Source organism: Hoplias malabaricus, chromosome 7 (genome assembly GCF_029633855.1).
Source record: "Hoplias malabaricus isolate fHopMal1 chromosome 7, fHopMal1.hap1, whole genome shotgun sequence".
NCBI lineage: Eukaryota > Metazoa > Chordata > Actinopteri > Characiformes > Erythrinidae > Hoplias > Hoplias malabaricus.
In genome coordinates, this window is record NC_089806.1 from 7,087,368 (window position 1) to 7,101,459 (window position 14,092).

The 14,092-nt window shown below is 49.1% G+C and overlaps 1 protein-coding gene across 2 annotated transcripts in view; it reads left to right on the forward strand.

Annotated features, from left to right (window-relative positions):
• Window positions 1-14,092, forward strand: part of nkain2 (sodium/potassium transporting ATPase interacting 2) — a 275,241-nt gene that overhangs the window by 238,634 nt on the left and 22,515 nt on the right. The window contains exon 1 of one of the 2 annotated variants that reach the window (XR_010803924.1): window positions 9,549-10,294. The exons of the other annotated variant lie outside the window; for it this stretch is intronic. The gene's annotated coding sequence lies outside the window, so the exon portion shown is untranslated. Of the gene's footprint in view, window positions 1-9,548; window positions 10,295-14,092 lie in introns of those variants that run through there. 2 annotated transcript variants of the gene reach the window in all.

A 14,092-nucleotide genomic window follows, 5' to 3' on the forward strand; every position in this document is an offset into this window, starting at 1 on the left:
TGTCTGCGTGGGTTTCCTCCGGGTGACTGTCTGTGAGGAGTGTGGTGTGTTCTCCCTGTGTCTGCGTGGGTTTCCTCCGGGTGACTGTCTGTGAGGAGTGTGGTGTGTTCTCTCTGTGTCTGCGTGGGTTTCTTCCGGGTGACTGTCTGAGAGGAGTGTGGTGTGTTCTCCCTGTGTCTGCGTGGGTTTCCTCCGGGTGACTGTCTGTGAGGAGTGTGGTGTGTTCTCCCTGTGTCTGCGTGGGTTTCCTCCGGGTGACTGTCTGTGAGGAGTGTGGTGTGTTCTCTCTGTGTCTGCGTGGGTTTCCTCCGGGTGACTGTCTGTGAGGAGTGTGGTGTGTTCTCTCTGTGTCTGCGAGGGTTTCCTCCGGGTGACTGTCTGTGAGGAGTGTGGTGTGTTCTCCCTGTGTCTGTGTGGGTTTCTTCCGGGTGACTGTCTGTGAGGAGTGTGGTGTGTTCTCTCTGTGTCTGCGTGGGTTTCCTCCGGGTGACTGTCTGTGAGGAGTGTGGTGTGTTCTCTCTGTGTCTGCGAGGGTTTCCTCCGGGTGACTGTCTGTGAGGAGTGTGGTGTGTTCTCTCTGTGTCTGCGAGGGTTTCCACCGGGTGACTGTCTGTGAGGAGTGTGGTGTGTTCTCCCTGTGTCTGTGTGGGTTTCCTCCGGGTGACTGTCTGTGAGGATTGTGGTTTGTTCTCCCTGTGTCTGCATGGGTTTCCTCCGGGTGACTGTCTGTGAGGAGTGTGGTGTGTTCTCTCTGTGTCTGCGTGGGTTTCCTCCGGGTGACTGTCTGTGAGGAGTGTGGTGTGTTCTCCCTGTGTCTGCGTGGGTTTCCTCCGGGTGACTGTCTGAGAGGAGTGTGGTGTGTTCTCCCTGTGTCTGCGTGGGTTTCTTCCGGGTGACTGTCTGAGAGGAGTGTGGTGTGTTCTCCCTGTGTCTGCATGGGTTTCCTCCGGGTGACTGTCTGTGAGGAGTGTGGTGTGTTCTCCCTGTGTCTGCGTGGGTTTCCTCCGGGTGACTGTCTGTGAGGAGTGTGGTGTGTTCTCTCTTTGTCTGCGTGGGTTTCTTCCGGGTGACTGTCTGAGAGGAGTGTGGTGTGTTCTCCCTGTGTCTGCATGGGTTTCCTCCGGGTGACTGTCTGTGAGGAGTGTGGTGTGTTCTCCCTGTGTCTGCGTGGGTTTCCTCCGGGTGACTGTCTGTGAGGAGTGTGGTGTGTTCTCTCTGTGTCTGCGTGGGTTTCTTCCGGGTGACTGTCTGAGAGGAGTGTGGTGTGTTCTCCCTGTGTCTGCGTGGGTTTCCTCCGGGTGACTGTCTGTGAGGAGTGTGGTGTGTTCTCCCTGTGTCTGCGTGGGTTTCCTCCGGGTGACTGTCTGTGAGGAGTGTGGTGTGTTCTCTCTGTGTCTGCGTGGGTTTCCTCCGGGTGACTGTGAGGAGTGTGGTGTGTTCTCTCTGTGTCTGCAAGGGTTTCCTCCGGGTGACTGTCTGTGAGGAGTGTGGTGTGTTCTCCCTGTGTCTGTGTGGGTTTCTTCCGGGTGACTGTCTGTGAGGAGTGTGGTGTGTTCTCTCTGTGTCTGCGTGGGTTTCCTCCGGGTGACTGTCTGAGAGGAGTGTGGTGTGTTCTTCCTGTGTCTGCATGGGTTTCCTCCGGGTGACTGTCTGTGAGGAGTGTGGTGTGTTCTCCCTGTGTCTGCGTGGGTTTCCTCCGGGTGACTGTCTGAGAGGAGTGTGGTGTGTTCTCCCTGTGTCTGCGTGGGTTTCCTCCGGGTGACTGTCTGTGAGGAGTGTGGTGTGTTCTCTCTTTGTCTGCGTGGGTTTCTTCCGGGTGACTGTCTGAGAGGAGTGTGGTGTGTTCTCCCTGTGTCTGCATGGGTTTCCTCCGGGTGACTGTCTGTGAGGAGTGTGGTGTGTTCTCCCTGTGTCTGCGTGGGTTTCCTCCGGGTGACTGTCTGTGAGGAGTGTGGTGTGTTCTCTCTGTGTCTGCGTGGGTTTCTTCCGGGTGACTGTCTGAGAGGAGTGTGGTGTGTTCTCCCTGTGTCTGCGTGGGTTTCCTCCGGGTGACTGTCTGTGAGGAGTGTGGTGTGTTCTCCCTGTGTCTGCGTGGGTTTCCTCCGGGTGACTGTCTGTGAGGAGTGTGGTGTGTTCTCTCTGTGTCTGCGTGGGTTTCCTCCGGGTGACTGTCTGTGAGGAGTGTGGTGTGTTCTCTCTGTGTCTGCGAGGGTTTCCTCCGGGTGACTGTCTGTGAGGAGTGTGGTGTGTTCTCCCTGTGTCTGTGTGGGTTTCTTCCGGGTGACTGTCTGTGAGGAGTGTGGTGTGTTCTCTCTGTGTCTGCGTGGGTTTCCTCCGGGTGACTGTCTGTGAGTAGTGTGGTGTGTTCTCTCTGTGTCTGCGAGGGTTTCCTCCGGGTGACTGTCTGTGAGGAGTGTGGTGTGTTCTCCGTGTGTCTGCGTGGGTTTCCTCCGGGTGACTGTCTGTGAGGAGTGTGGTGTGTTCTCCGTGTGTCTGCGTGGGTTTCCTCCGGGTGACTGTCTGAGGAGTGTGGTGTGTTCTCCGTGTGTCTGCGTGATCCCTCCTTGTGCCCAGGGATTCGGGGGAAGGCTCTGCGACCCTGAACTGGATGAGGGTTACAGACAATGAATGATTAAATGAATGTGTACAAACTCATTGATAATAATACCTGGAATAAAAATATATTTGTTGTGAATTGAATAAATATGGAATAAATGTATAGAAGTTATGATGGAATAATTAGCAATTATTAACATGAACATTTCCAATCCAAACATTTGTATATCGTTACCCCACAGTGAAACACACTGAAACCTAAGCCCCAGTCCCCAGACCCACATTCATCTTCAGTCTAAACACAGACTACAAATCATTTCCAGTTGTTTTTGAACAGAGAAGGATGTATTTCCTCGAATAATGAAGCAGTGGCCTGGACATTTCTCTTAGTGCCCCATCTTTAGCTTTAGTTTCAGTGGCCCAGCAAACATTTGGATTTAGATGTTGCAGGATTTAAAAGATTGCTTTTATCGATCGCAGACCCGTGGCTCGTGGCCCTGTGCTTTAAAGCGAGCGGAAATGCTCCCATTTGTTAAGTCTAGACACTGTGGCCAGTGCCGCTGCTATCACCCTCCCTTTAAGAGACATTAATTATTCTCTTTTGTCCTTGTGCCACTTTCCACCCGATTAGAAAACAAAATAATTAGGACGGGGGTTTGTTTTGGGCAGCACTGATTTATAATACATTTTCATTGCTCCAAGGTATTTACAACTTTCTGTTGTTGTTGTTGTTGCTGGAATTTAGTCTGAAGGATTTTCCAGGATAGCGTGTCCAACCCTTCAGTTCTTGTGCTTCACCCATCTTCAGGAAACAGGCCCATTTTTCACTCACTGTCCGTTCTCCCAGCTCCTCTTGCTCTGCACACTTTGTTAGCCTTCATTCACCATGTTCTTCAGCTCTCAGGACCCCCACAGAGCAGGTGTGATGTGGTGGTGGATCATTCTCAGCGCTGCAGTGACACTGACATGGTGGTGGTGTGTTAGTGTGTGTTGTGCTGGTGTAGAGTGGATCAGACACAGCAGTGCTGCTGGAGTTTTTAAACCCTGTGTCCACTCTCTGTCCACTCTGTGAGACACTCCTCCCTCGTTGGTCCACCTTGTAGATGTAGAGTCAGAGACAGTAGCTCATCTGTCGCTGCACAGTGTGTGTCGCTCGTCCTCTAGTCCTTCATCAGTGACACAGGACGCTGTCGGCTGGATGTTTTTGGTCGGTGGACTGTTCTCAGGGGTTTAAAAACTCCAGCAGCACTGCTGTGTCTGATCCACTCTACACCAGCACAACACACACTCACACACCACCACCACGTCAGTGTCCCTGCAGCACCGAGGACGATCAATACAAAGTGCTGTATGGTCATAATGAGTGTGGCCATAATGTACATGTTTAAGTTCATTGTTGAATGTGCGTTGGCTTCTTTTCACTTAGAAAATCAATAAAACGTCATATGGCCAGAAATGTCCAAACTACGCTTCAGTAAACAACAGAATGTGCCAGTGTTGGTCTGTCAGTCTATTACAGTGTGGGTAATTGGCACATGTTGTTGACCGCTCCAGTTGGCTGAGTGCAGAAGGCTGGATGCGTAGTGCCAGTGCAGTTGTACTGTATTACAGTGTTTCATAATCAGAATCATTAAGCCTCACTGTGTGTGTAATTAGGCAGGGCCTTATTTAGAGTTCCAGTCTCTCACTGCGCTCGGAGACTTCACCCCACATTAGGATCAAGAGAACAGCCCCTGGAGCCAGCAATATCCACTGTGCCGTGAGAGAAAGAGCCGAGCTTCATGAGGACTTTGTATTTGATCGTGGCCCAAAGTTTACGGACATTCCAGCGTTTTTCAGAAATGAAGGGTGCCGATGTGGACCGTGTTGGTCCCTGTTTACGGCAGAAACTGCTTCTGTTCTTATGTGAAAGCTTGGGACTAGATGCTGGAACATTCCTGTGAGCTTTTGATGGTGGCAGAGCATCAGACACGTGGTACAGACATGAGGTAAACAGGTGATAGCCAGTTTGTGTGCTTTATTTTTATGGAATATGCTGTTTTTACACATAAACGTCCTTAAACATGAGCCACAGTATTATGTCTACTTCTATATGCATAGATTTGAACGTCCTGTCGACCGGTTTGGTGATACATTGGTTGTAGAGTGAGGTTAGATCCACTGATACATCCATTCCAGCATTAGAAATATTTTGGGATTCATCTTCATTCATCTTTGCAATTTTAGAGACAACCCCAGTCTGAGACTAGGTATCACACTGTTCCTTTTTGTTCATTTCAAACGCTTCCAAATCTGCTGCAGCAGAGCCTTATTGATATGCATGAAACTGCACAGCAAAACAAAATACAATATTATTTTTGTTTTATCTTGAGGACTAGAATGAAGCCAGAATATTGTCACTGTCGGAAAAGAGAGGCATCATTTGAAAGGGGTCAGCCGCCATAAACACTGTTAAAACTGGACAAAGGTACCAGCAGAAACGGTACAGAAATATGTCGAATAAAATACAGCTCCATTAACTTACAGTGAAGACCTTCACTTGTCAATGGAGACAGGAGGCGACGGTGTGTTCTGGAAATTTCAGTCAATCCGAGATGTAAATAGCATCTCGTTCTTGTACAAACAGTCTCTAATTCAATCAGCTGGCATTATGCGGACTGCTGAATAATGCCGTGAATGCCTCTGTAAGTGATGAGAAGAAATGGTGGTAAATTTGTGTAATTGAAAATCTCTCTTCCCAATCAGTGGGATTTTGTGCAGAGGGCTGCGGTGGGCTGTGGTTAAAGCTGGCGAAGTGATATCAGTGGGTTTCATTTCCTATGTGAGGGATCATGGGGGTGGAGGGGGGGGGGCTCTGGGTAATTTGGCCCAACACGCTGAAATAATATTGTCGGAGAGGCTGGGTAGTCTCCAGTGAATGCGGATGATATTGATGCTTTGATCCCTGAGGCATGCAGAAGCACTAATCTGGCAGCCATATTGGCCATTACGGCTCTAATTAATATAGTACATGAAGCACCTCTGCAGAGGTAATGAACAGCTCAAACCAATCAACACACTCACTGCGTAATTACCGCTACCATCAAGGGTAATGTCCTGGGGTCCGAGAAAGGACGGTATTTAAAACCATTCTGCCTCCGAGACCTACAAAAAAAGGTAAGAGAAACAGAACAGCGGATGTGTGTGTGTGTGTGTGTGGGTGGGTGTCGGAAATGGAGGAAGTGGCTATCGGTTTGTACAAGGTGCAGAGAACACTCTTTGCATTCATAACAGGAGAATTGGGTTACACACCTCCTTGGGGAATACACAATCAGGTTTTTGTGCTAGCATGGAGGTAGAATCCCACAGCGATTAGCATTAACACTGTGTTTGGTTTACAAACGCCTGTCTGAGGGCTGAAGCCAAAACTTTCAGATTTAAACTCTGTTTTACCACTGTTTTTAAACACTGTTTCTTACTGCCAGGCAATACAAGGGCTATTCAGTACAATATTTGGTCTTGGTCAAACTAGCCGCATTGAGGTTAGCGAGATTAGCATACGTTAGTCATGATACTTGGCTAGATTGGTTTTGTTCTTTCTGGTTCTTCATGGTTCACAACAAAAATGTTATTGAGATACAAGGTCTTGCGTAACAGTGATGAAATAAATGGTGTGATGTAGACCCTGTTTATTTGTCTACTAGCCTTTTGGTTGTGTTGCTAATCTGCCACAGACAAACACAAACTAGCATAAAACAATTTAGCTAAGATGTGAGTTCATCAAACGGCTCTGAATTTTAACCACAGCTTTTGGTATTCTAGAGTATTGTACTTTTGTGATGTATACGCATATTCTCTCTGCTATTATTTTAGATGTGAAATGGCCGTTTCCTCAAACAGTGAGTGCTTCAGCCCAGGTTCTGAATTCATGTTGACTTAGCCTCTCACTTTTCTAAGCAGCAAGTGAATTCACATTAGCCGCTACATTAATAGAACGACCCTTAAGATGGTACTGAGGATTCCCCCTCAAGGCAAAACCATTTTGTGGAGGCCATGAATGCTTTCATCTCCATCTAATTTCCCCTAGCTTTGTCACAGTCCCTTAACTCGTTGCTGGGATCTGTCACCTTAACCCAATCGATAGATGTTGGGAGTCTATAAAAGCAGAGGAGAGGTCAGTGTGTGTTTGAATTCCAAAATCGTGGCTCAAGGGGGTTCTCTGGGGCCTGCACATCATCCTCAAGCCCTTCAGCTATCAGTGGGTATTTTTGTACGTCATTACTAAAGCAGTGATCCCAGTATTTTCCATTAACATGGCGTGGCTAGCCAGGAGGCTATTTAGCCATTTAGACCAGTCGCAGCTATTTACACCATCAAAGAAAGAGCAAATGTTCTTCGAGTGCAGCCAAGCAGGCCCTGGATGCATATTAGCATATAGCTCTGCAGTAGAAATGCATGATAAGATGAAAAAGCATAATGATTCAGCTTACGGCTGTGTACATTGTCACATACCAGTGTATACATATGTATCTTCTGGTGGTTGTTTCTCACTTTATTTCAAGACCTAGCTAGCAATAGACCTCACTACAGAAGACAGAACTCCAACAATGTTCTGGAACTAAATGTCGTCCTCAGATTTGCTCATTTTTGCTGATGCAAATCACCTCAGGGATGTGCCTTGTAGCTTCAAACGTAACTCACACAGATTTAGGATATACACAACAGGGGTCGCTAGTTTACACATGCACTTTTAGGATCTGCACAACAGGGGTCGCTATGTTTCACCTTTTTTAAGAACAGCTCCCCCAAGGGGTTATACTTGTCATATAGTAACATTTAGAAACTACTCCTCAAGGGTGCCGTTTAGCACATAACTGTAGGACCTGCTCCACCAGGGGGGGCTCTTTCTGACATAATCATTATATGATAATCATCATGATATTAGAAACTGCTTCACAAGGAGTGTTTAAGGAAACCTCCTCCAGGGGCTAATAATACTTACATATTAATGTTTAGGAAATGTGCAGAACACATGGGGTGCCATTTCTGACAACAGTACCTTTAGGACCAGTTCCACCAGGGGGTGCACTTTCTGAAAGTCTCATTTAGGAACAGTTTCACAAGGGGGCACTATTTCTGATAGATTCACGTGTAGGGTCAGCGTCACCAGGGGGTGCACTTTCTCACATACTCATGTTTGTGAGCTGCACAGATTTGGGGGTGTGGTTTGCTATTTCACACATACACTTATGAAGTGCTGTAACATTGTTTGAGATTGGACAGTGCCGAGGTTTAGTTTCTGATCCTGTGTATGCGTTGTGATCAGATTTTTGTGTAATCTGAATGTTGTTTTGGACCTGGATTCCACATGTAAATACTTTCTATAGTGTAATATAGATTACAGCAATGTGCACTGAAGTGTGTGTTGATTAGATGAAGATCAGATCACCAATCTTGGATCCCAGTGATCAGATGTCAGGGCGGAGTGTGACATATCAGCCGTTTTGCACTGAACTAGCTGTGACAGATGTGGTCAGATTGTCAGCTGCTTTGGCGCTAGCTGTAAGACTGACCTCTGCAGGTCAGTGATAACACTGATCAGACCTCAAGGTCTGATTCCGCAGCAAGGCTAGTGTGGATTATGGGATTTGAGGGGCGTGTGCCCCCTCCCCAAAAACTGTCATTAGAATGATAATTGTCCCAAATCTTCAGTGCTCTTCCTGCTTAGAATGCGCTAAGCTAATTCCGCAGCTTATCTCTTGTGTTCATTTGTGCGGGAAGCAGCCGCTGGATCTTTATCACACTTTAGTACCTCTGTGTCTTTGTGGAGAGGCCAGATATGCCAGGCTGGTGTGTGTGAGTGTGTGTGTGTGAAACAGCTGTCTGGCTGGTGCTGAGGGTCCCGGGCTAATCCTGTCAGTCTGCGGTATTTTAGGCCATCTGCTAATCCAGCGTCCACACGCTCCAGCAGCTTCCTGCCACCGATATCAGTCTCAAACAGCACCACGGAGGCTCCACACACTGACCAGTCACTGACCAGGATTATTGCATACAAGGATACACACACACACACACACACACACACACACATAATCTCTCACCTACTCAGTCACTCTCATACAAATCATGTACTCATAGTGATGAAATGTGAAATGCTCTCTCTCTGTCTCTCCCTCTTTCTCTCTCTCTTTCTCTTTGTCTCTCCCTCTCTGTCTCTCTCTCTCTCTCTCTCTCTCTCTCTCTCTCTTTCTCTTTGTCTCTCTCTCTCTCTCTCTTTCTCTTTGTCTTTCTCTCTCTCTCTGTTTCTCTCTCTCTCTTTGTCTCTCCCTCTCTCTCTCTCTCTCTCTCTCTCTCTCTCTCTCTCTCTCTTTGTCTCTCTCTCTCTCTCTCTCTCTCTCTCTCTCTTTGTCTCTCCCTCTCTCTCTCTCTCTCTCTCTCTTTGTCTCTCCCTCTCTCTCTTTCTATTTCTCTCTCCCTCTCTCTCTCTCTCTCTCTCTCTCCCTCTCTCTCTCTCTTTGTCTCTCCCTCTCTCTCTCTCTCTCTCTCTCTTTGTCTCTCTCTCTCTCTATCTCTTTCACTCTCTCTCTCTTTCTCTCCCTCTCTCTCTCTCGCTCTCTCTTTGCCTCTCCCCCTCTCTCTCTCTCTCTCTTTGTCTCTCCCTCTCCCTCTCTCTCTCTCTCTCTCTCTCTTTGTCTCTCCCTCTCTCTCTCTCTCTCTCTCTCTCTCTCTTTGCCTCTCCCCCTCTCTCTCTCTCTCTCTTTGTCTCTCCATCTCCCTCTCTCTCTCTCTCTCTTTGTCTCTCCCTCTCTCTCTCTCTCTCTCTCTCTTTCTCTTTGTCTCTCTCTCTGTGCATGCTGGGAGTGAGCGGAGCGTCTGTGAGCGTGTGAGAGCGGTGGTGTGTGTGGCGTTGAGCTTGTGCTCTTTTTCCTTTTTGATATTTATTTTTCACTCTGGTGTTTGGTTTTTCCGAGTTTTCATACTCTTTTCTAAGCACTAGTTTTATCGATAATCCGCCGCGTGCGGTGTGGGGCGAGTAATGGCCTCTCGCTTTGCAGCGGCAATGCCGTCTCTCTCCCGCGCGAACGGGTTCAGGTGCGTTCCCCCGGCCCAGGCCTCGGTGGAGAACGTGCTGCTCGCGGTGGGGGGGAGAGTCGGGAATAGTAAGATCTGTTCCGCGTCGCGGATGAATAAAGCCGTGGTGGTGTTTGTGAGGGAGGAGCGGCTGGTTTCTAAACTGGTGGAGAGTGGGATTGAGGTTATGGAGAGTTTTGTGTCGGTGTCTCCTTTGTTCACGCCGGCGTCGAGGGTCACCATCTCCAACGTCCCACCCTTCGTTTCTAACGAGTCACTCAAACTAGAACTGAGCCGCTTTGGGAAGTTCGCGAGTGAAATGAAGATGATTCCTCTGGGCTGTAAGAACGAGGCACTGAAACACGTCATGTCTTTCAGGAGGCAGGTGTTTATGTTCTTGAACAGCCCAGACAAATCACTCGACGCCGTGTTCCGTGTGATTCACGATAATGACTCGTACACCGTGTACGCGACCACCGACAGTCTGAAATGTTTTCAGTGCGGGAGCAGTAGGCATAAGCGGTTCGACTGCCCTTTAAACGAACAGAGGGCCGCGCAGGAGGACCAGGCCTCTACTGCAGCTGAGACGAGTGTGGTTCTGGAGAAGGGTGCTGTGAGTGACGCTCCTGCGGATGCTGGAGAGGGCTCGTCGGGGACTCTAGCTCCGGAGGCAGGTCGTGGACAGGAGGTGAGTGAGCGGTTGGAGGGCAGTGTTGAAGCTAGAGGGGATGGTCAGGTTCAGGCTGAGCAGCCCACAGCTGGGCAGGAGGGTGAAGGGCCTACCACCATTATTAGTGAGGTAGGTAGTGAAGTGGTGGCTGGTGCTCAGGAGGTAGAGGTAGTTGGTGATGGGGTAGATGTTGTTGTTAAGACTAGTGAGGAGGTGAGTTTGGGACCTGGTGGTGGTATGGATTCAGGGGTGGTTCAGATTAGTGATCACTTGGGGAGTGGAGCTGATTCTCAGGAGAACGTGGGGGTGAGAGGTGCTGTAGTCACAGGGGGTGAGTTTATTGATCAGGTGAATATGGAGATTGTTTGTGGTGTGGTTGTAGGCACTGAGTCTGGTGTTCAGGTGAGCGGAGGTGTAGGAGCTAAGGTGAGCGGAGGTGTAGGAGCTAAGGTGAGAGGGGGTGTAGGAGCTAAGGTGAGAGGAGGTGTAGGAGCTAAGGTGAGCGGAGGTGTAGGAGCTCAGGTGAGCGGAGGTGTAGGAGCTCAGGTGAGCGGAGGTGTAGGAGCTAAGGTGAGCGGAGGTGTAGGAGCTAAGGTGAGCGGAGGTGTAGGAGCTAAGGTGAGCGGAGGTGTAGGAGCTAAGGTGAGCGGAGGTGTAGGAGCTAAGGTGAGCGGAGGTGTAGGAGCTAAGGTGAGCGGAGGTGTAGGAGCTCAGGTGAGCGGAGGTGTAGGAGCTCAGGTGAGCGGAGGTGTAGGAGCTCAGGTGAGCGGAGGTGTAGGAGCTCAGGTGAGCGGGGGTGTAGGAGCTAAGGTGAGCGGGGGTGTAGGAGCTAAGGTGAGCGGGGGTGTAGGAGCTAAGGTGAGCGGGGGTGTAGGAGCTGAGGTGAGCGGAGGTGTAGGAGCTGAGGTGAGCGAAGGTGTAGGAGCTAAGGTGAGCAAAGGTGTTGCAGCTAAGGTGAGCGGAGGTGTAGGAGCTAAGGTGAGCGGAGGTGTAGGAGCTAAGGTGAGCGGGGGTGTAGGGGTAAGGTGAGCGGAGGTGTAGGAGCTGAGGTGAGCGAAGGTGTAGGAGCTAAGGTGAGCAAAGGTGTTGCAGCTAAGGTGAGTGGAGGTGTTAATACTCAGGTGAGCGGAGGTGTAGGAGCTAAGGTGAGCGGAGGTGTAGGAGCTAAGGTGAGCGGAGGTGTAGGAGCTAAGGTGAGCGGAGGTGTAGGAGCTCAAGTGAGCAGTGATGTAGGAGCTCAGGTGAGCGGAGGTGTAGGAGCTAAGGTGAGCGGAGGTGTTAATACTCAGGTGAGCGGAGGTGTAGGAGCTCAAGTGAGCAGTAATGTAGGAGCTCAGGTGAGTGGAGGTGTAGGAGCTCAAGTGAGCGGTGATGTAGGAGCTCGGGTGAGTGGAGGTGTAGGAGCTAAGGTGAGCGGAGGTGTAGGAGCTAAGGTGAGCGGAGGTGTTAATACTCAGGTGAGCGGAGGTGTAGGAGCTCAAGTGAGCAGTAATGTAGGAGCTCAGGTGAGTGGAGGTGTAGGAGCTCAAGTGAGCAGTGATGTAGGAGCTCGGGTGAGTGGAGGTATAGGAGCTCAAGTGAGCGGTAATGTAGGAACTCAGGTGAGCGGAGGTGTTAATGTTCAGGTGAGCGGTGACTCTGAAGAGGCTGGACCGAGTACTGCAGGTTGTAGTTTTCAGGTGCTGGTACCAGAAGGTATCAGTGAATCTCAGTCTGGTTCAGCCTTGTCTCAGGAGGAGGCTATGGAGGAGGCTACGGAGGAGGCTATGGAGGAAGCTATGGAGGAGGACAGAATGTCTGAAGTGTCTGATTTTGGAGGGAGTCAGTCTGGAAGTGATACGTTGTACTCTGTGGAGCAGATAAACTCGTTTTTAGATGTTACTAAGGGCAGACCTGTTGAGGTCAAGGATTTTTTCCCTGACCTGGACAAGTTTGTGTGTTCGGTTTTAATGGCACAAAAGACTTCTAGTTACGACATTCTCTCAAAACAAAAGCGTTTCCGTTTAAAAAAAACTCGTCACTGCGATCAGGAAAGTTAAAGGTGCTAAGTCTGGTGCGTCTCGTACCGGTCGTAAAAATGTCTGAACACGGAACACGTAGGAAGAGGGTCCCTCTTAATCTTTCTACTTGTTTCCTGCTCTGTTACTGTCTTTCTCTCTTTTCTATCATTATGGGTTTTCTAAGGGTGGGCTCTCTAAACGTTAATGGTTTTAGAGACAAAGATAAACAAGCCCTCTTTTATGAATTTTTTTCTCTTAAGAAATTAAATGTTTGTTTCTTACAAGAAACTCATAGTGATGACTCCTCAGCCTCTGAGTGGGGCCTGTGGTGGAAAGGGGAATGTTTTCTGAGCCATGGTTCGAACGTTAGCGCAGGGGTTGCGATTCTTTTTTCTCAGTCCTCTAGAGTGAGCGTACTGTCTGTAGAGGAAGTAGTAGCTGGACGACTTCTCATGGTTAAAGCCAGACTCAGTGATCATGTTTTTATTTTTATTAATGTGTATGCCCCAAACAGAGGTGCAGAAAGAGGTTAGCTGTTTGTGAGGCTGGAGCAGTTACTGCAGTCCCTACCTTCACACGGCACTGTTGTGTTGGGAGGGGATTGGAACTGCACTCTGGATTTTGTTAATGACAGAAACGGTGAAGAGCCTCATCCTCGGTCCGCTCAGACTTTTGCCACAGTTTTATCTGGTTTTAATTTAGTTGATGTTTGGAGGGAAAAACACCCTTCTGTCAGACAGTACTCCTGGGTCAGGGTTTTTGAAGGGGGTGTGTATGCGGCCCGTTTGGACCGTTTTTATGTTTCTGATGGTGCTCGGAATATGATCAGTCAGTCCACCATTCAGCCCACCTCTTTCTCTGATCATCATTTATGTACTGTGGTCTTTTCTGTTGCTCCTCAGACCTATGGCAGCCCAATGTGGTATTTTAATAAGACACTTTTAGCAGACAAATCTTTTTGTGATCTTTTTAAACTGTTTTGGGGAGAGTGGGTCAGTAAAAAAGGTGACTTTGTTAACCTTCTGCAATGGTGGGAAGTGGGGAAGGCCCAAATTAAAAACTTTTGTCAGGACTTCACCGCCTATTCCACCTCCAAACTGAGGGCGGCAGTGAGTAAACTGGAACAGGACATCTCTACAACACATGACAGCTTGATTCTACAGAATTCACTGGATCTACGGACGGATCTCTCAGCTAAGTTACAGGAACTGAGTGTCATTTTAAAGGAGAAGGCAAAGGGAGCTCTGGTACGGTCCAGGTTCATGTCAGTACGGGACATGGATGCTCCTACTGCCTTCTTTTTTAATCTGGAGAAGTCTTCTCATCCACACAAGTCTTTGGTGTCTGTCCGTAAAGCAGACGAACCATCACGGCAGACCCAGTGGAGGTGAAGAGACTGGCTGTGGATTTTTATACCGAACTGTACACTGCAGGTGCTCGGGATCAGCAGTGCTCCGCGACCCTGCTCGGGGATCTCCCTCAACTTGATGAGCACCACAAGCAGGACCTGGATGCAACTTTGACATTTGAGGAGCTCACCGCAGCTGTCACTCAGCTGTCGTCGGGGAGAGCGCCTGGAATCGACGGTCTGCCGGTGGACTTCTACAAGGCTTTCTGGGGGATCCTCGGGAGGGATTTGTACGAGGTTCTGCTGGCCGGCCTTGATGCTGAGGTGCTCCCAAGTAGCTGTCAGCGTGCCGTTTTATCCCTCATCCCAAAAAAGGGAGACCTCTGCCTTTTAAAAAACTGGAGACCCGTTTCACTGCTTTGTTCAGACTACAAGATACTCTCCCGCTGTATTGCAAACAGACTCAAA